Here is a 22433-nt window from a genome sequence, read left to right on the forward strand (position 1 = left end):
GCACTTCATGCTCCACCGTGACAGTCTGTGCTAAGCACACCTTCTACATGCCAAGTATTTTAAAGGAAATGGAGCTACAAGACAGATTGTTTAGAAAACGACAAATTCCTCCCCTCTCTGATGTCGCAGAAAACTATTTACACTCCCACACATTTGCACACAAAAATATAATCTTGTGTCTGAATCAAGCATGCATTTTGTGCAAACCAGAAATGTTACAGATCTATGTGTGAATTTCAGGCTGCTTTCAGGACATGGAAGCTGATGCATTCCTCTCACTTCAAATGTATCTGTTTATGTGACTTCTACTTCCCTTTCACATATGCTTGTATCATTTTATCCACAGGCTTGCTGTGTTTCTCTTTGGTTTTCTGCTAACTTTGTCCATTTGATTATTAGCGTTGCCCATAAGGATACCATCACTCTTTTATTGCTCTTCTCCCTCTCTTATGTTCCCCCCACGGCATATCCCAAAAATGTAAAGAGTAAATCTCTTATTTGCCCAATTTACTTGCTCTCAGCAGAGCTCAGCCAAAGTCACTAAGAAGGTTTTTGCTGAAAAAGAAAGCAGAGGAGGCTCAGTGTGAACTCTCCTTCTTTTTAAGCATTCAAAAGCATTTTATAAGCCATTGTCTCTTTTTTTTTCTTCCACAAACTAGCACCGTGTGGCAAATTGTGCAGAATAGAAATGCCCATAATGAATGTATTTAGTACTGGGTCACGCTGATGAACATTCTGCCCCCATGAATAATACTGTTTTACAAGTTTGCAGCCCTTTCAAATTGCTGATCCCCAAAACCCTATAGGCAAACTAGAAAAGCTAACACAAGCAACTGGGACTTTAGAAACCCATAGCCATCTGGCCTAAATCTCTAACAATCCAAGCCAATAATTATATCAATTCAGGCTTTAGTGAACCCCTTTGCAAACACCAAAAGAGCAAAGAAAGGAATTAGTGACCATTCTAAGTTCTGGTGGAGAGAATTCAAAGATAGCATAATTCCATTAGTTCATGGACAGCTTTTTTCGCAGCTTTGATAAATCTTTCTAAAACATTTTTCCAAAGTACAAGTGTAAACTCTTTTCTGACGATAATTGGGGAAAAAGGTTCAATTAAATGCTGCTCTTAGTGTCAATAAAAGTATTTTGTTGATAAAAGAAGTCACCACCCCTTTACATGATGAGTACAGGAAATGAATAATTCATAGTAAAAATAATTCCACTGCTTTAAAACTATTATGTATACTTTTAAATGATTACATATTCTTCCAAGGAGCTGTTTAGTAGATGTAGATATGCAGAGCTTGCTTTATGCAATTTTTATCACTTTCCAAGTAGTAATTCCACTTTGTCACATTGGTCTTTCTCAGAGACACACTCTGTTTAATAATAGAGAGCAGGATACCTACCAATATTAAAAAAAAAACCCAAAAAAACCCTCTTTTCCTTTTTCCCCCTTTTGGATTTATTTTTTTATTTTATAACTTTATCAGTCATATTACATGTCATATTATCACTTAAGTTCACACTGTCTTGCAACTGACCACTTGCACTTATGATAAAATGTCACTGTCACAATAGTCCTTACCTGAATTCTGAACTAAAGAAAAAGTCTCAATTTTCTTTTTTCTATTTTTTCATTTGATAAGCTGCAAGGGAGAAGGAGCATATCTTGAGATTGTTTGCTTAGATGGAGCAATATTTAAGCATCCAGCACTTCTGGAAGTGATGCTTTTCTAGGGTGCTTAGGAGCAAACACAGCACTCCCGAGGTTGCTATCTCCAGCATCCAGTGAAAGAGTTTTGTCTGAAAGTGTCTTAAACTCCAGTCCACCTTTGACATGACAGACTTCCCTCACAAAGAAAAGAGAGAGTCCCACGTGCAGGCAGCAGATGCTTCTTAGTGAGTGTGGTATTGTGAGTGCTCTTAGGCACAAGACCAGAGTGCTGCTGGCCTCCTGGAGACTAATCTCACTTATTCCCACCTAAAAGACCTATTCACCACAAGCTTCTTCCCAAATGTTGCACTCCATTTCTTCACTGATGTACTAAGGAAAAACAAACTGACTCTAAATTGCACTTTCATTTGCCTACAGTACTGCTTCAGAACCCACAGCTGCACAACAGATTAATTATTTTTCACTTAGCTGAAAGGAGGTTTATTTCTGTGGTCGATACACTTTAAAGTCTGTCTTGTTACTGTGAGAACTTTTACTGAGCTCTCAAGCCTATATTTTCATCTAAAATTTTATGAGCCCCTAGATGTACAATATGTATGCAAAAATTAGGTGAAAAATAATTTTACTTTGAAGAATTATTTTGATAAATAGTCCCTCAGCAACGACGGGAGAGAAAAAAAAAGTTCTTAACAATGATAGAAGCACAGTAAAATCAGCACTGTGCCATTTGGTTCATTCCCCTCCTCAAGACACATACACAAAATGAGGTTTTATTCACTTCTGTATGATTTATTACCTTATGTTGCATTATGTTACAAAATGTCACAAGAGCTATGCTCCAGTGCACAAGACACTGCAAGATAAAATTTGATTTGACACCTGTGCAATGAATGTGAAAGACAAGTCTTCCTAAGTCAGTAGTGTATTTTAAAAGACATTTCCATCACAATGAACGACAAAACTGAGGAGCTTCATCTCTCCCTCTTGCTTCTCTCCTTTGCTTCTTTCTTCCTCTCTCCCTCTCTCTTCATCCATCCCTCTTCAACAAACCTGTTTCCCAAAGTAAAAGTATTATTTCCATCTGTTGCAGCCTGAGTCCAGACTGAGTGAGGGGTATTGTTGTAGGCAAATGAGTATTGCCATTTTATACTTACTCTTGGGCCCAAAAAGCTGAGCAGAGGTAAATGTGATGCTGTTCTTTGGACTGGGTGGAAGGAAGCTGACATTTCATTCTATTTTTTTTGCATAGACAACCATATAACACAACTCATCACAAATTAATGCTGTATTTGTCCGATTTACTTTCTCATCATTCACACTTATACTTGATGTTTTTTTCAGAACTGAGGAACATCAGAGGCTGACTTACTTTAAGAGATATTAAAGGCAGAAAAGACCTTTGAACTATCAAAAATGTGGTCTCTGGATCATGGTCTTCTTAGTTAAGACCAAATACCTCAGGCAGAGCACATGTTTTTGATCTGTGGAATATTAAACAAAATGTCTCAGACATCAGTTACCTAGTTCCAATGAAAAGGCAGCCAAAAATGGGGTAAGGGATTCTGGCAGAAAAATCAGAAAAGCAAAAAGTCCACGCAATGCTATCAATCCTGACCTCCACAAAATCTATATCTTGACTATATACATGTATACCTAAGCCTTACAGTACTTCCTGCTGAAGATAATTTAACAGTATCTGTTCCCACCAGAATACTGCCCCTACTGAGCAGTGTCCTCCACAAGCTGTCTCAAAGGCCACTCTGTCACCTCACAGACATCCAGAAGACTTAAGGTAAAGGTAATAGCTGTGCCAGGAAAATGTATTTTAAACTCAGTAGAAGCAGTAAACAGAGAAATTTAGTTCAGAGCCCTTACCTATAATTTTCATTTTTTCAACTTGCTTAAAAAAAGATGTGATGGGTCATTAAAATACATCAAACCACCAAATTCTATACACCTGCTGATGGGAGAGAAAGTTTTTGAAATGTGAGTTTAAAATTAGGTTTTACATTATCATCAATCATCGTAGCAAAGGGCAGGGGATCATGTTTTCTGCTACATGAGTAAATTTCCAAGGCAGTTTTGCAATGCAGCATTGTGTATATAAGTCGTGGGTTAAACCCATTTATGTTCCATGCATGGTAAGTACCTAGATAGTCAGTCTATTTCAGCGCCAATAAAATTTTTATCTCTCAAAGATTTACCAAGTGAAAAGAGAGAAATATGCATAAATCTTACAGTTTACTAAATCTCTATTGTAAACAAATGCCTGCAATATATCAGCAGATGCTTTTGAATTTTTTAGGATTGGTTAATACAGCAGAGTATACAATGGAAATTCAATTGTTTGATCATTTTAATGCATTTAATTTGCATTTGATCATTTAATGCATTTTTGTTTAGTTATTGCCTTGTAAAGTATGAAGTAAAGTGTCTCTAATTGATAGCTGTTTACCCAAAACTGCCTTTTAAGTGCAATACATATGCTAGAGCCAAAAGAGGGTTTGAGCATTCTGTTTGGGAGAAAAGGCACCAGTCGAGACTGTGGTAACACATCTCTTTCCCACTGCACCCCAACTAACAAAAGTGATGTTGTGTGGACCTGTTCCGCTTCCTTACCAAGCCACCCAAACCAAGCTGTAGCTCCTGTTGTGTACAACAGATATAACTGACCATTTCCTAAGGCATCATTTTTTCTTTCTGATTATCCCTGCAACTGAAATACATAAAATGCAGAGAGCTAGAGGCTTCAGAGAACAGCGGCCAAAACCTTTAGTTCATGCAAAAGGAACAAAGGTGTGCTTTCACTTCCTGTACCCCAGTGGTGTAGCCACCATGGGGCTGAGGTGGTCACCACTGCGGGCAGAAAGCCCAGACCTCTTTTTTCACCACAAGGAAAGCACTAGCAACATCTGTGCTCTCAGCCTGAGGTACGGTGATCAGTCCTACAAGGTGTGTACTGGCACTGGATTTCCAACATCTGGTTTTATTCCAGATGTTAGTAAACTCATACACCACATGCACTGGAATTTGAAATACTTTATACGAACAAATTTGAAAGGTTTTCTGTGTCTTAAACTGCAGCTACTCTGCTCTGACAAATGCGTTGCTCTTGTACCCTGCATCACACTATCGAGGATGTGATGATACTTTCGAGGCCACTCTTTATAAAGAGCAGAAAGAAGCAGCTGCATTCAAGATACTTTTCTTTGAAGGAGTGGGGTTTCTGTGAAATAAAAGATTTGAAGTTTGGCATCGATGTGAATTTAGCCAGGGCTGCAATACCTAGTCTGTCAAATTTCTGGCTCAACCCAAGCTTTTCATGGAGCTGTAACATCCTCCACTACCCCTGGGTGTTTAATAAAGGACCATAATTGGTGTTTCAATGTCTTGTTACCAGAAAAAGCACATGTGCAGTCTTCCACTGACAGCCTAAGCCAAATGATCCACATCCACTCGTGTACTTACTTCCAGCAGCTGCTAGTGACTAAGATGTTCCAAGGATATCAGGGTCTCTCAAGTAGGAAACTAGTCAATCATATTCAGCACAGCCAGAGTTCAGCCATGTTCAGCCATGGTGGAGCCAGAGGTAGCTGCAGAGGTTTTGAGATGCTTTCGCCCTCTTTGTAGATATGGTGCTGGTGGATCTGCCAGCTTTAGGTTGATGGTTGGACTTGATGGTCTTAGAGGCCCTTTCCAACCTTAATGATTTTATGATTTTGATGCCAAGGCTGACAGGAAACCAGCCCAATGCCCAGAAAGATTTTGAACAGCATCAGAGTCAGTTAAAAATATCTTGAAGAGCATGAGCCCTACAGGACTAAAAAGTTGGACACAAAGTTTTGTGGCAAGAAAGGATATTTCATCAGATTTCTCCAGAAACAGCTGCTATTGGGCAAATATTTCCTGGAAGGATCTAAACCTCTCTCAGCTGAAGAATTTAGCAAGCTTGCATTAAAGGCTATTGTCTTTAAGGAACCCATAACTGCCTTTCTCTCTTCAAAACCCCAGGCACAATCCACCACCCAGCCTGCTTTGTGAATAAGGAACAAATATGTTGTCTATTTTATTTTACAGTAAATATTTATACAGTACTCCACATGGGTATCTGCATTATTTTTCTTCTAGACTTTTCTGGGAAAAAAAGAGGAAAACATGCTCCATGCTCCAGTGTAATGGGAAAATATGTGAAAATTTAAACCTGCTGGAGGAAGCAGACACAGTGGGAGCTGTAATGGGAAAAAGGCAAGCACGGTCTTTCAGCAGAATATTTAACATATACTGAACATCTGGCTTCCCAAATAAGTGATTAACAGCACTCAATGAAAATATTTCTCTAAAAATAATCAGATATTTCTTTTTTTTTTTTTTGTTCAATAGCTGCAGTGTGGTAAAACTAGTGCCATAAAGTCATTGCAAGAGACAGCAAACAACTTTGTTATCATAATAGGCACTTTTTTCCCTCCTTCTTTTTTTAAACAATGGCTCTAGCAGGTGGCATGTGGCTGAGACCGGGTCTATCACCATCTCCAGGGTGCCAAGACATCCCTCAAAGTTTCTGTGGGAGGAATTTGTTGGTGGGATTTGGATTGTAAAGGCACGTGAGCATCTGCTGCCTGCTTGGTCTCATTACCATTGACACAATTAGCTCCTGCAGCTCTTGGCCGGGCAGCCAGAGCAAGGACTCAATTTTCCTGCCACTCTGACAATGCTCATTATCATTCATTTGAACCTATGGGTTCCTCTGCCTCTGAATCTGGGCAGGGGGCTGTGAAAACAAATCACACAGGGGAACACTCAGGGAAGGAAGAGCAAATTGAGATAATAGCTACAAACAGCCTAAAATCAACAGCCTTGCAGACAGCACTGGTGATACACTTTCAATATTCATAGTTGTTTCTCTTTTCCCTTCTGTTGCTTAATTCCTGAAAATCACATTCTATGGATCTGTGTTAATGTGTAAGTAGCCTATAATCTTCTTCTGTGATTCAGCAGTATTGTGTGTAATAAAATCACTATTGCCCTTCTATATTCCCAACCACTTGCTAAATTCTGAAAAACTTTTTTTTTTCTTTTCTTTTTCTTAAAGAGATGCAGAAAAAGTTTCCCACCTTTGAGTTAATTTGGAAACAAGACTAAAAAATAAAATTTTTTGCCTTTTATGGAAAGTGGGACTTTCTGTTTATTCACATCTTCCTCTGGCAGCCACAGTCTAAACAAAATGTTAACTCACATCTGCAGATAAAGACTTCACATTCCTCTAAGTGTCCTCACCCCACATAAAACTGCAATTATTTTACATTTCCTTATAATAGAAACTGCATAATTCCTCCTTGCTGGCCTTAAATCCTTTTATTGCTACAAAAAACCCTTACCCCATAAACAGATGATTAGAAAAGTCACACATTTTTCAAATAAATCACTTCTCTAAAAGCAGCAAGGAGGGGAGGGAGGAAGAGGGAGAGAACTTAAACCAATCTATCTCCTGTATATACGTCAAGGATTTCTGTCTATGAACAACGAAAACAGAAGGGCTTCAAGGCCTGAATCTGCAATAATTTTGTAGTTTTCAAATGTTGCATAGCTAGTGACTTGTGACCTTGCTGGAGAATATTAGATTAAAGCAGAAATACTTTTACCACAACACATCTTTCCTGAGACTCAGCCTTTACTAGTCGTTGTAACACAGGAGAATGGAAAACATCACAGAAAGCTGGAGGGGAGGCAGGGGCATGACATTTGCTTTCAGATGTTTTTAAAACTCAAGGAAGTGTTATTGTTTCCATAAATCATGACTAGAGGTTTATTTTCCTCCCCCCTTGCTGTCTTGTTAGAGAAAACATAAGATGGGCATTTGTTTCGCTCAGAGCTAAAAAGAAATAAATGGGAGGATTTTAAAAAGTTTTCCAAAATGATGACTGTCACAGTTTTAACTCCAAGTTCCAGGCAGTACAGAAATTGTGCAAGCTTGGAGCACTGAAGAGAGGAGGGACAAGGCCATCTCCCCCACTGATGATGTCCAGAGCCTATGGTTGTTTGCAGAAGTGCCCCAATTCCCCAGGCTTTGTCATGGAAATGTGAACCCTGAAAGAAAAGGCTATTATGTCAAATTACAAATTATATTATAGGGTTTTAAGTAATTGTTTGCTGACTGTTGTCATGCACATGTGGTTTGTTGGAAGATGATGTAATTGTTGTGGCAAATTTCCACCAGCAAGAATCAGCCAGGATGAAATCTGAAATCAGCTGCTGTGGGGGTTCACATCATGCAATTACTGGGTGAAAGACCAGCATGTACACCCTTCAAAGTTAATTTACACAGACCCATTTTAGAAGTAGAGCATTATGAATCAACTGTATGAAATGTACTGTGAACGTATTAGCATTCACAAAATTCATTAGGAGCCCATTAGTTCAAATGAAAAAGCTCTGCTCCTTTCACACAATTAAGTTTAACATCTTTATGGCCAGCAAAAAGACATAAAGTGTATAGAAAACATAGCAAAAGTATGGGCCATGCTCTTCTGGAACCATTTGAATAAAGTTTTCCCCTATCAGAATGATTTTTGTTTCAATTTAACATCAATTGAAATAAATATGTAAGACTCTTCCAAAATAACCTTAACTTACTGGAATGCATTCTCTCACCAGACTGCATAAATATGGGTACACCCAAATTTTTCCCTCAATACTATGGTCCAAAACATCAGATCTTGGAACACTTCAGTATGATGTAATGAGGCAGCTGGCATTTGTTTTCCATAAATTCACTACACCAATAAACAGTAATACTGTGGTGATTGGAACTAAGCATAAACTGAAATATTTGCTTTTCAAATATAGCTGTGTGAACTTTTCCTTGAAATAAATTTTGCTATATGTATATATTTGTATTTCTATGTATTTATGTATATATAAAAATTTTAGTTAAATAAATGCAGTCCAAAATCTAGAAATGTATCTTTATAACCTGCCTTTACAGTTTTCAGGTATTTATAATTGTTTTTCATAGGTGCTTTTCCTTATGATATCCATGTTTTTAAGATATTGGTCTACTGTTTAGTTATTGTAGACTTTTTGTAGACTTCTATCCCAAAATGAAGCTACAAAGGAAATGCAGAATAAATTAAACACTCCCAGTATGATGACATATGGACAACTTCCATTAAAGAAGTTCAATAAATAGATAAAAAAGGAAAATTGGTAAAATAAATTGTAGAGTGTAAGTGGATTTGCTGTATTACTATCAGGATTAGGTGCTACACAAGTTTAGCTCCACTACAAAGATTAGTATTTTTGCTAGGAGCAATCCAGCAACTTCCAGCCAAACTGTGTTGTTTTGGCACCGATTTCTTAAAATATAGTTTTGTACCTTCTATAACATTGTTCAATTTTTTTTTTTTTTTGGTTCCTTGATAGACAAATGGTTCAATAGTTAACAATAAAAAATCCCTCAAAATTTGTCACTTGAATTCTAAAAGCTGTAAAACCAAGTGATAATTCTACAAGCATGTATTAAGAAAACTTCAGTGTTTTTGATACATTTGAGGGGCTTTGTTGTTAACTTTGGTTTATGATCACTTTAGACAGCACATTTGCACTGATTTGAAATCAGTTAAGTAATATGCAACCTGCCATACATGCTACATAAGCCATCAGCATGTATTTCCTCAGGCCTGTTTGAAAAGTAAACCTGTGTGCTTTCTTTTTAAGCTGTGCAAACCTTTATCTTAACCTGTTATTATTTTTCATGAGGGATCACCTCGGCTCATTTAGAGATGTCAAAGAACCTTTTCCTAAGATGGCTCTAACACCAGCTTTGATTTACAACTAATGAAGATAAACACCAAAGTCTTTGTTGATCTGAGCATGAGAAGGGTGGAATCTGTTGACTCAGATATTTCCAGGCACTGATGAATTATAATTTCAGCCAAAGTGCATATCACTGAATTCTGATGAAATTTAAAGGTGGCTCCTAGATCATATGGATGTCTCATACCTGCAGCCAATAACCTTTTAAGAGACTAGCTTTCAAAGTTATAGTTTATATATCCTCTTAACTAAGTTCTGCTCTGATATCCTCCCGGGTCAAGCAGCATTCAAGCACAAGAACAGCTGATCTGGTAGTTCAGGTTATGATCCCTACCTAGTACTTGAGAGGACATTATTCTCAGAGATGCTCCTTAAACATCATTGCAGTTCATTAGTGCCTGATGGCTTGGGATGATTTGACTTCCTTGTGCCATTAGGGACCTCACTGGAAGTGAGTCCCATTCTCTGACTTTGGTTTGACTTTGGATGTAAAGGGCCATCTCTTCAGTTACAGGGAGTAAAATAAAATACCTGGAGGCTGCAGAGAGAGCTACTGTGTTTCTGGTTTCCCTGGATTGTATATATTAACTGAATGTTTGAATACCTGAGTACCTGAACGTCTCCAAAGTCCACCTCCCCAAATATCTGCTACTGGGCCAAATTCTACCAGGGAGTAGGCAAGGTCTCTCCTTTTGACAGGATTAAAAGAAGGAGATAAAATGTCTTCCACTGTATGACTACTGATGTGGGCCAGGTTCAATTTCTCTTTTGCCATATAAAAGTTTAACTGAACAGATATCCATTTTTAATAAATTAATTTCCTTGAAAGACAGAAGAAATATTGCCACTGTAGCAGCAATAACACACTTGCAAGAATATATCTTTTTACAGTAATAAAAAAGGAAAGAAACCTTGAACCTATGTAAAAGCTACCATGGAAAAGAGACCAAACAGTCTGACCTCTGTTCTCAGCTGAGGGTGAGCCATAGTCTACTGATTCACATGTTGATGAACTGAGGACACTTCAGAAACATTTTCCTTCAAAAATTACTAGCCCTTATCTCTGTTACTGAGTTTAATTTATGGTGCTTCAAAAACACAACAGTGAAAGGGCTACTTCTGTTTTTAGCAGATATTCCACAATGGAAGAATTGTGAAATGAGTCTCATGGAGATGAGAGCCCTGGAGGTTGTTAGGTTTGTCACTGCACGTACACACAAATAGTGAGAGATAGAGAGTGGAGAGGGAAAGAGGTCTTCTCTGACATCTCATCAATGGAATTTTGTAGGGCAACTAGCCTACTGTAAAATCAATTTGCAGAATTGAATAATTTTGAAAACCTGGTGTACTTCCAATCAAATGCCCACCTGCACATTTAAAGCAATAATCATGACTACCCCAAGAGGAAAAAAAAATAAAAATCAGTCTTGAGCTGAAAGCATTACATAAATATGAATTTACATGAGTCCAATAAAGCCAGCCTGGCTTTACTAACGGATAAGTCATATTATGTTATCTTTGTCCCATTCTTCCTGACAAAAATTCCCCCAATCAGTTATTTTTTGTTGAAAACTGAAGAAACTACTGCTTTGTAGCAGTTTTCAGTTCTCAAGCTCCCAGTTGGTACCTCTACCTTACTACATGGCTGATCGTGTGTTATTATGCAAAATTGCTCTTTTAATATTTTTACCACTTATTAAAATAGTGAGGAACTGATGAAAAAATTGAAGTCTGCAAATATGCAGCCCTAAAATCTTCCTTCAGTCCTAAGTCTGTTCCTAGACGGGGTCTTGCTTCTGAATGCTGTCTGCTATAAATGCAAGTGGGTATGATCTCCCAGATAGTGGGTATGATCTCACAGAATTGATGGTTGAGTCAGTTCTTTCAACTTCATCAGCTTAATACTGAGGATCCTGATGGACTTAGTTACCATCAAACAATCACAGAAAAATATTCTTAAAATACCTGTGTCTGTAACTAGTCAAACTGATATAGAAATGGGATTTAATTTGTTTGTTTTAGTTTTTGTGCTTTTAGTGTTTGTGGTTAAAGAGGCCCTAAGAAGAATATCTTTCACAATTAATTAGACTTTTTTTTCCATTCAGTGTGAATTTTCCCATATCCATTTAAGTACAAAAAATTCAGACCATTCCTTTAAGCAATCTCTTTTGCTAAATTACTTCAGTAAATGACAGCATATTATGTGACTTATAGGGTTGTTATGGTACACAATTGCTGTGAGCGGTAACAAAGAGAATACCTACAAAGTATCAACATCTACCTTGAATGGAAAGTCCCTAGGAAAAATACATACATCAGTCTTTTCTTTGAGATTTGAGGGAAAAAATATTTCATTTTCCCCTGAATATCACTATATTTGATCTAGATGCCTTATGCTTTTTTTTGTTTTATCAGAGGAATTGCTTTTGCTCTTTCTCTACTGCTCATTGTGACATGTTTTCTGAGCCAGAAAAGTAGCTTATATATGTGTGGATATACATATATATGCACACACATATATCTTTCTAAAATTAAGTACATTCTTGACTGTGCCAAAAACTACATTCATTTAAAGTGTGTGCTACACTTGGGGCTTTCTCCCTGTAAATTTTTTTTTGTAGAAAGAGTAGATTCTTTGTAAAAACAGGTGATTTCCATGTAGGATTTTATCAAGTCTGAAACTTAGATTTTGGCACCACATTTCAAGGGAAGTGAAGAGAGAATGGACAACTGCAGTGCTGTTGTATCTATACAGCTATAGAGGGAATTTGCCATGTTCTGAATTTAGTTATTTTTTCAGGGCCAGTTGACAGGCAAATAAAGTCCAAAGAACAAAACAAAACAAAACACACAAGACATAACAAAGATATGTCAGGTTTCATGGCCTTGCATACAGGAGCAGAGCATCAGTTCTGCTGATGCAAGGCCCATAGCCTGGAAGCCAGGACAGGTGGGGTTCATTAACTCCCATCCAAGTTAGAAAGGTTTTAAGCAGGGAAGACCAAGATTTGAGCTGCAAAACCCTTAGGAAGAGCCCACAGGTCAAGAAAATATTTTGATTGAAAGCTTTGCTTTATGGAAAAGCAAGGGAAAGGGAAAAGGAAATGGAAAGGGAAGTGGAAAGAAAGTTTATCCAGTCTAAATGTATTATGTCAGCAGTGTGAAATTCTTCAAAAGATCAAAGAATCCACATGACTTGGAGGTGCAATTTAATAGAACATATGAATAATGTCATATTTCTTGTACAAGGGCCTGCAATGGCATATAAATTATCTGTAGAATACATCAAGATTCATCTTATATTTGATGTGTCTGTATGTGCATATATGTATACATATGTGTACACATGAATAAAATCGGTCTTTCTAGTGGGAGACATTTCAGGTCCTTGGAAAGGATGAATAAAAGATGAATAAGGTTAATATATTGATAGAAATACAGCTGCTTTAATCTTTTGTAAGGAGTTTCTTTTGTTCAGAAAACATGAGAACAAACATACTGGCATAAAAAAAAACAGCCTTGATAAAAGAACTTTTTTAGAAAGCATATATCATTAAAATAGACATGAATCACTGGATTTAAGAGCAATAGAAAATCTAGACACAAGTTTTAAGTAGAGCAAGCTAAGATCCAAATGGAAACAAATGCCATAGTGTGGAAATAACCTTAATGCCAAGATTACCAAAACCTGACTGAACCAAAAAAGTACAAATGATCAGAAGAACTGAGGGACATTTGATACTTAGCAGTAGTAGCCAGTTCCCATTTCTTTAGTCCACATAATGGTTAAAACTGACAATGTGCAGTTGTTTTATAAAGCTTATATTGCTTAGAGAAAAAAACAAACTCAAACAGCCTGAAGCCTTCACGGCCAGCCCGATGTTTGTCTTTGGACTGACCCACTGGAGAAAACCCTGTTATTTAAATACCAGCTCAGTCTTAGTACCCCAATTATAATAATTGATTCCTTTTAAAATTTAAAAAGAGGTTCCTGTCTTTCATTTATAAAGCTTTAGTTTTGAAAAAAATCTATCATTCACACTCCAGGTCAATTCCAAGAAACATGATCATTATAATTCAAAACTAACTCCCACGACAGCCTCACAGTGGCACTTCCATGGCCTTTTACAAAGTCTACTTTTTGCCTACCTTTATTTTTGCAAAACCTAATAGAACGTGACCCAGTTTTTCTACATACAGGCATGTATTTAACCTCAAGGAATAAGTTGCCTGAAATAAAAACACCCTGCACATCTCCTTGACGAAATGAGACTTCACTTGCCGAACCGAGCCAAGAACCCACTTGGGCTGTGGTGGTGAGGAGGGATTCAAACATATTTCTATTTCATAGATATTTAAGGACTCGTTTACACAGGAGTCACATACATATATTTTTTACTCTAATCTTCAAACTCACCTTTCCAATGACTCCTTATTGATCCAAAAGAAAGGTGTCTAACCTGAAAATCCCCTTTGTTCCGATATGGTGAGATGAATGGCAGATTAAAAAGTAATCATTTCCTCAGAGAAAAATATATAGGGAGTGGAGAACTTCTGCATTTGAAGATCTTTCTTTTACACTCTAGAGGAAAAAAGAGCATTTATGAGAAATTTTTAAGAATATAATAGATATTAACAAAATGTAGGACTTAAAATGCATTGCTGGAACAGATTGCATTTGCAGTTGTTACATTAAGTTGCATTTTCTCCAATAAATCAGTAGGTATGATCTTAACTCTTTGTTTTGTGTTATGACACAACTTCTCAGTGAAATTTCATGCTGCATTATATTTATTATTGTGGAAAACAAACCCAAATGTCAATGGTAATAGTACTACTAATAATACTACTAATAATACATTAATTGTTTCATTATATAATAGCTATTATATCAAGGGGCCTGAAAATTCTGATAATTTAAATTTTATTAATACAAACTCCTGATACAAATGCTTATATAAATATATCTGTTATTTCTGAACACTGCACAATCTTTGTCACCTAAATTGCACTAATTTTTTGCTTCTGTAATTTTAAAGATTGGCTAAAAAGACTATCCTTCTTTACCTTTTTTGTAAATATGTAAATATGAATAGATGAATACACATACACACATATATAATCAGCATTATACTTTAATTTGTTAATAGTTGCACTTATAAGTTACCATGAAGCCAATTAAGTTACAATTGCTTTGAAAGCTATTTTTATTTTTTTTTTTTTTTAAGGAACTCAGATTTTGTCATTGGAAAACAGAAGTTGACATCTTTGCTTTCAAATGCTTATGCCCAAATTTTCCCCAGAAAATCCATCACTTTTTTCTAGCAGTCCCCAGCAACAGCATCGGGTTCCAACACAATTATGGAAGGATGGAACTCAATGGCAGATCAGATTCAAGGGCTATTTTCCCTGATGTTTTTGTGCCTGTATCTCTAGGTGGACAGGCTGAGTTTATTCATCTAGTCAGTTAAATGTCTGTGACAAAATCTATCCTGAATGTAAAAATTTTGTCTCTGTCAAAACTTCTGCATAAGTAAATGTATGTACAACATTGCAAATGTGCTTTCTCTGCACACTGAGCTATATTCCATAATGCCTTTCTGGAAGGAGCAGCCACTTTATGTTCAGTTTGGATTCAACTTGTTACAGATAGATGCATATTGGGACATCTTCCTTGCTATTTCTGTTTAAGCAAACCAAAAGAAGTTAAGGCTATGAAGGTGTGCACTGCTCATGGGATTTGAAAGTTTATGAAAGGATGGAAGAAACTTCCTTTTGAATTCTGGACACAGAGGAAGAGCTAGGAAAAAATGTTTCAGTGGTAGGAATCTGTTTAATATCCAAAGCCACAGAGGGTGTGCTTATTCTATATAGAAGCATACATAGTTTCTAGCTAGGTACAACTGTCTCTTTCCTACAACTGGGTAAGAAAGAGGATTTGCATATCAAATTGAATACAGAGTTTAGTGTGCCAAAGTAACACCTCTGAAATATTAAATAAAATAATTAAAATTTATACATAAAGTTTAGTTTTCAAGGCAGCTACTCATAGTCTGGAAAACTGGTGTGAGGCTTATCAATGCAAGTGGCCAGTTTGTTAAGGAAACACAGTTTAGGACACCTAAGTATCAACAAAAAAATCACCTAATCTTCCCTAGAAATTTCAAAAGTAAAAGCAAGTTTGTGTCTAATTTCAGTCTTCACAGCCTTTTATAGCAGCTTTGGGGTGAAATTTGGATAAGGTCTTTGATTGCTAAGCTGCAAAGCAGTGAAAGCTGTCTGTGCCACCAAAGTGATGGATTCAATTCTATTCAGGACCTGGCACTTCAACTCACCAGCTGCTGTGTCCTTTTTAACCATGAAGCAAGACCTTCACCCCTTCTCCTTCACCCTCTGACTGGCAGAGCAGTTCTCTGTTCACAATCAGAGGAGCAAAAGGACAAGTGGGAAAGGGGAGGAAAAGGAGAGAGTGTGCAGGAGAACCTTTCCAAGTACACACATCTCTCCTGCAGCCTGTTTGACAGATCTCAGTGGAGAGTGCACTGTAGGAAGAAAAACATGTCACTGCTCTGAAACTGTCTTTTCTAATTCAGTGCATCCATGTATTGTTATAAATCAGTTTCCCTGCCTCTGAAGGATACAGAGACAAGAGAACAACTTTGACTGTTAGCTATCAACTCAGATAAGGAAAACTTTCTTTCAGCATTAAGCCGCCAGCGGATGAAGAAAAATGACTGAACATATAAATTAATGCTGAATGTTTTGCTTAGGAAAGGGTTCCTTCTACTCATGTGCTTATGCTCATAGGAGTCAGACATTTACATTTATCCCTGTTCTGGGGTTTTAGAGGGACTTTTACAAGCATCTGGAATTCTTCATTACAAATTGCAGACATGTAATGCTTCCATATCCTTAAATCCTAATCACAATGTTGCTGATTGGCAAAGCTATTGTACAGTCAAGGATCCCAGCTTCATGCTTGAGGTTAATTTATCACCATTTTATTAGGGGATATCACAGAAGCATATTGATAACACTATATACCTTACACTTGGGAGTCATATTTCACAACCAAATTCCTTGAAATATGTGTATACATACACACATTTCTGCAGGGACACTGGCAATTTTACTATAAACTTCTGATCAATTGAAGACTTGAATAAAAAAGATAATAATATTCTAATCCCGTTATTGGAATGATGTACTTATCCCAAGGTCAAACATAAAAGCCAAGGATATTTTGAATGAATAGAGTGAGGTTTATTTACCCTGAGAAATTCTTCCTTCTTGTATTATACCTCACCATTGGGAATGGGTTGTGTGCCAGTAACTCATCATTTTTTTGGATAAAGAGTCAGGAACACTGAGAATATATATTATGCCCCAGCCCCAACTTGACACAGTAAGCAAAAAGTTATTATCCTGAGCATCTCAGGAAAACAATAGGCCCCATCTTCATATTAGCATCTCTGCTTTGCTTGACAGCAAAGATGTGTTTTGCCACCCAAGTCTCAGGGCAGACATCTTATTTATGTAACTTTGATTCATCAGTTTGCTTCATAAAGAATGAAGCCTCTCTCTAAAGGATAATCTTTTATCCTCTAACAGACCTCTAACAGACTAGTGATTTACAGAGCAGCAGAGACAACACACCACATTTAAAAAGCTTTAAGACATCATTTAAAGCTTTTATAGTGAAACCTTGCTTCTAACAATACACTTACTGTTCTAAGTTCAGACACTATTCTGAATGAAGAAATACCTTTTACAATGAGAAATTTACTCATGTTATAAATATATTTTACTCTAACCTGTGAAAAACAGCTCAAAAAATATAGCTACAATTTCATGGTACCTGGTAGTAAAACAAAGAGCAGCAAGGGCAGAGCAGGAGGAGAGAGAGTCTGCATGAGAAATCCATGGATGTCTGATGGAAGGTAAAATGACATCTTTGATGTAAAAGCACACTAACAATGTAAACTAGAAGGATGATGTACATAACCATTCTAGTGTAATGGACATGATTTTCACTTGGACAGATAAGATGTTATTTAGATTCTGTCATGAAATATAAGTCTTCATTTCCCTTATACATTCAAGTAACTAGATTTTCCACTCAGCAAAGCAGCACAGTTAAGTAAGTCAAGGGATGGCATCAAATGCTCAAAGTTTAAACACCTTCTGTCTTGTGGGGCTGTATTTTACTTACTCTACTTAGCTGAATGTACAAAATTCATTTCTAGTTATCTCAAATGCACAACTCCCTTTTCCCATTACTGTTTCTGGATAAAAACTAGCTTGTGCTCCTGTTCATTTGCCTTTTTTGTTGGAATAGGGTGGAGGAAGCAGGACCTTTTACAGACCAACCTCTTTGTGTTAACAGCCAGTGCCAGCACAAAGTGGTGTACGTGTGTCTGTGTCTGTGTCTGTGTGTCTGTGTAAGGGATATTCCTTAAGATGGAATAGCATAAAAGAGTGGATAATTTTTTTCATGCAGATATCAGCCTATCCTTTCTATATGGTTAAGACCTACATCCAAAGATCTTTAAAGTCAGGATCTTTTCTGGCTTCAGATCAGCTTAACAGAAAGATTATCAGAGTCCATCATTGCAGAATCACCACATAGTAAGGATTTCTTTCACTTTTCTTTCCAAGGGAAAATGTAATTTAAGTTCTGTCACAAAATGCAGGGTTTCACTTTTTATATACTAAAGTAGCTAGATTTTTCTACCCATTTCATCACTTTATGAATAACAATCCTGGACATTTCCAGGACGTGTTTTCTCCTCCATCTGTCAAAATATTTAATGTTCACAATTAGGCATTGCAATTGAAAGTGCTACATTTTGTTTCTGCAGCTTTGGGAAGAAATGATACCTTGGTCCCCCTGGGTCATCTTATAGCAAAGTTTCTGCAAACATCTGAGATAAACTGTGCCTATATGCAGGGTACTCAAAGCCCTAAGTCTGTGATTTTCAAAAACAGATTGAGGAGCACTGGATATTAGTTTACCTTCCTTGGTTGGACATGTGGATTGAATTATCGCTTTCAAACCTCAGCTGTGTCTTTTGTGATGGAATATGAAAAGATGAAGAGTGAGAAAAAATCCTTGCCAGCTGGAAAGAAATAGTGGGTGCCATCCTGGGGATTAGCAGTGGCTGAGCTCAAAACAACAGAAGATGTTGAAAAGAATAGAGCCTTTCCTGAGCTGTGGGGCATCTCCAAATATGCTCTGGGACAGAAAAGAGTCCTGGGGTGAGGGGAGCAGGAGAAATATGCAGCACGCCCTGGATTGGGGCTCTCTGGATGCTTCAAGTGACAAGCAGAAAGGAGTCCCAGGGTCCACACTGAAGACCAAGGAATAGAGTGAAACAGAAGCTGGGAAAAAATACTGCAGGAGATCAATTAGTAGCTAGCAGTACAGGAAAGAGAGAAACTCCTGAAAGCAGCAGAACAGAGAGTCACCTGGCAGAACTGGGGAAGAAAGGACCTGATGAGAAGCTGCAGCTTCTTCCTTTGCTTTTCTGATGATTTGAGCTCGAAGCAACAGCACATTTCTTGTGCAGATGCTTAAACAATATAAAAGCATTTTGCAGTCAGCAGACTGCAAACCAGCCTAACAACATGGCATAATTTCTGTGTTCCTGCTGAAGCAGTCCGGGATGTTTTCAACTAATCATAGTTTTTAGCAAAATATGCTGCTTCACCTAAATTAAGATATTTTCTAGAACCTGTTTCTCTCAACAAAACTTTAAATGAGAACTTGTCTAAAGACTAAAAGCTTCCAGTATATTATGACCACAGAAGTATCTGCTTCTGTTCTACTTCTTTGCTTAAAACATTTGGAAGGTTTTGCTTTTATTTCACTTGCTTACCTAAGGAAGTTAAATTGCAGCTCTCAAAAAGCTTTCACAAATGGGAATTTATGAAGAAAACCAAACAAAAGACAGTTCCCATGTCTGAAACAGTAGCTCTCAAAATCGTGTTTCAGTCTGATCTCTCCATTGCAATGCCAGGAAAGAAGCATCTATGTAAATCAGTGCTGTATAGACCTCAGTCAGTGTATGGGTAAAGGCATCATGGAAAGGAGGAAGGAAAATATCTGTGAGACCTAATAAACAGCAGTGGATAAACCTGAAGACTTTAAAAGTAAGATGGATAGTATTTGCTACAAACTTCTGTAATCTATTTTCACATTGATGTATGGTCCATAATATCCATTATATTCCTTTGGCTAAGCCAGAGAATTAGTAGAAATTTCACAAATGTCTTAGCAAACTCTGAAATTCCATCTTGCAAAGGCAAGAGTTTGGAAAGATGTTTCATGTCCAATAACCTGGATAGTTGCTGCAGAAACCTTTGAAGGTACAGTACCGTGGATGGTTAGTCACTAAAACACAACTGAAATACTAGCCCAGCTAAATATTTAGACACTTAATGCCTTAAAAAGAAGCCCAGATCTGTGGATGGCAAGGGAAGACATGCATCAATCAATATGATGGGTAAAGCAAGCTTCGGTTTATTTCGAGTACAACGGCACTTTTATATTGTTTCCAGCAATTATGCATACTTGTCGTTCGTTCATTGGTTTAAAGCAAAAGGTTACATTTACATACTCCTCCTACCTTATGGTTTCTAACGCAGGTTTCTTCCCCATTTTTGTTACTTTTACTTCCCTATTTTTATATTGCAAACGCTTTGACTTCCCTATTTTTATATTGCAAAATTCCTCCTCATTCTCCTCGCTGTCCTTGCCCTTTTGTCCTTGTCAGCATGATGCAGCATATTTTGCAATCTCCCTATCATGGCGTGAGGCCTACTTATGCTAAGCTAACATGGGGTTCCCTTGTACATTTCCAGGGATCTGTGGTCCTGTTCATCCAGCCATTCTTCCACACAGATCTAGTCCTGACAGCTCATCTGCCATTCAGTAACTGGAAAACCCTAAGATTCTGCAAGATTTCATGCAAATTTTGCTGTGTATTACAGCAAAAACCACAAAATTATCAGTTCAGGCCAGAGGAATAACACATAAATAAAATCCATAAAATTTATATAAGATGAGGGCAGGAAAAGCAGCTGTAGATAATATTGTAGATAAGTAGAGAAATGGAGATTTTGTTTACTTGAATGACAAGCAAAATCCTGGAATTCACCTTTTTTAACAAAGTGAATTCAAAACAGAGAAGTTCCGGTCTCCTCATCATCTCCTTCTGGAGATACCTTGTATTATTAATAAAAGACTAGATTACATTCCTCTGAAGAAGGAGTGCTGTATCCCAAGCAGATGTGCTGTTAGAGCTGACCCTTTCCCATATTACAACAACTTTTCAAGCTTTTATTTCAGGATAATGTAAAAGTAGTATTAAAGGATGCTTCTGGAGAAAGGAAAAAGGTTTAAATGGCATAAGGAAGAAGTTTTGAGTAGTTTATTTTTTACACAGTATATTTTCTTCAGGAATACTTTTGTTTAGTTTTTTGGTCTTGTTTTTTTAAACATTTATTTCATAATGACCTGGTCAGGTAATATCTTTTTGAAAAATTGAAGCGTAAACTGTGAACAAGGGATCAAGGAGAGCTCTAAAAATGTATTCATTTACGGATTTTTTTTTAAACAAGGATATAATATAGAAAGGATATTATAAACTGAATGTATGGAGATAAGCAAAATATCAAGAAGGACCTTAAAAGGAGCATTACAGAACACAAGTAGGATGCTGGTGACAGGAAAACTTGATATTGTTGGAGAGGCAGAATTAATTCTTGTCTTAGTATTTCCAGAGAAAGCTGAAGGTCACATCCTGAAGATTGCAAAGGTGAAGTGTTAAAAGTTTTATGATAATGCTGAAGCAGACAGATCATTAAAAGTATGTGAAGTTTGCAAGGCTTTAGAAATTCAAGCAAATTGAGGAGAAAATAGCACAAGAATTTTTTTCTGCTTGCTCGAAAGTCTGAGTGATTACTGCTCAAACAGGATGAGTAATTTAGAGCTGATATTTATTCATAAAACTCTGAGTACTACAGACCTATACACTCAGCAACATTTACATCATTAAGAAATGAGATATTTACACATAATTTAGAGCTCTGTGAAATTGCTAAAGGCAGTATGGCTTCAGGAAATAATTTTTTCCTTCAGTGACATGCATTGTGGCCAGAAGGAAGAAGAACTGCCATAGTATATAGGTAATAGCAAAAGAGAATCCTGTGGAGGCTTTGGGTTAGTTCTAATCTATGGTGGAGTTTCTCCTCAAATTTGAGGGTCACAAACCATTGTGTTTGGGGTAATCTCTAAATGGATGAAATAATCAATGGGTGTTTGTTTTGAAGTCAGTCACACTATCACACTAGCAATTTAGCTAGCACTTCATCCTGACCAAAGACTTTTATTTTACATATATTACAGAGCCACTACAGTTATCTGAATTGTACAAGCAAACATAAAGTTAGATGAGTTTTACCAGTGATGAGCTTGCAATAGTAACTGTGATACACTGTCCAGCTTTGAAGTAAGTGCTGGATTTCTGCAATGAACTTCAGTACTTGAAGAACTTCTTGCTATGATCTATAAGAGCTTCTATTACATCTGGGGCAGTTCCCATTGTTTCAGGACACTTTATGACTCAAAATCCAGATAACCTGGAAGAAACAAACACACATGCACACAGAGAGAGGGAAAAAAGGTATTATAGTAGGAACATTTGATATTCAAAAGTACCGTTGTTGAGGAAGAAATGGAGGTAGGCTAGCTCAGGGTACACAGAAACTGTGTTTGGAACAATAGATCAGGTTCATTATCGAAGATCATTTTTAATTGTTTTGTTTCTCAAGAACAGTGAGAAACTCAGCAGGGAATACGATAAACACAGGCACATAAAATATATTGTTGCTTTGAACTAGGACAGTTGCACACAGAAAATCATTGCACCTCAGCTCAAGC

General features: G+C 37.1%; 1 long non-coding RNA gene across 1 annotated transcript; it reads right to left on the minus strand.

Annotated features, from left to right (window-relative positions):
* Positions 1–2297: 2297 nt before the first annotated feature.
* On the minus strand, positions 2298–22126 carry LOC127059546 (uncharacterized). The gene is made up of 3 exons (XR_007777481.1): positions 21955–22126; positions 13908–14072; positions 2298–2728 (listed from the first exon to the last, which is right to left on the minus strand). It is a non-coding gene; the product is annotated as an uncharacterized LOC127059546 (long non-coding RNA).
* Positions 22127–22433: the final 307 nt, after the last annotated feature.

The sequence above is a fragment of the Serinus canaria genome, chromosome 4, assembly GCF_022539315.1.
Source record: "Serinus canaria isolate serCan28SL12 chromosome 4, serCan2020, whole genome shotgun sequence".
NCBI lineage: Eukaryota > Metazoa > Chordata > Aves > Passeriformes > Fringillidae > Serinus > Serinus canaria.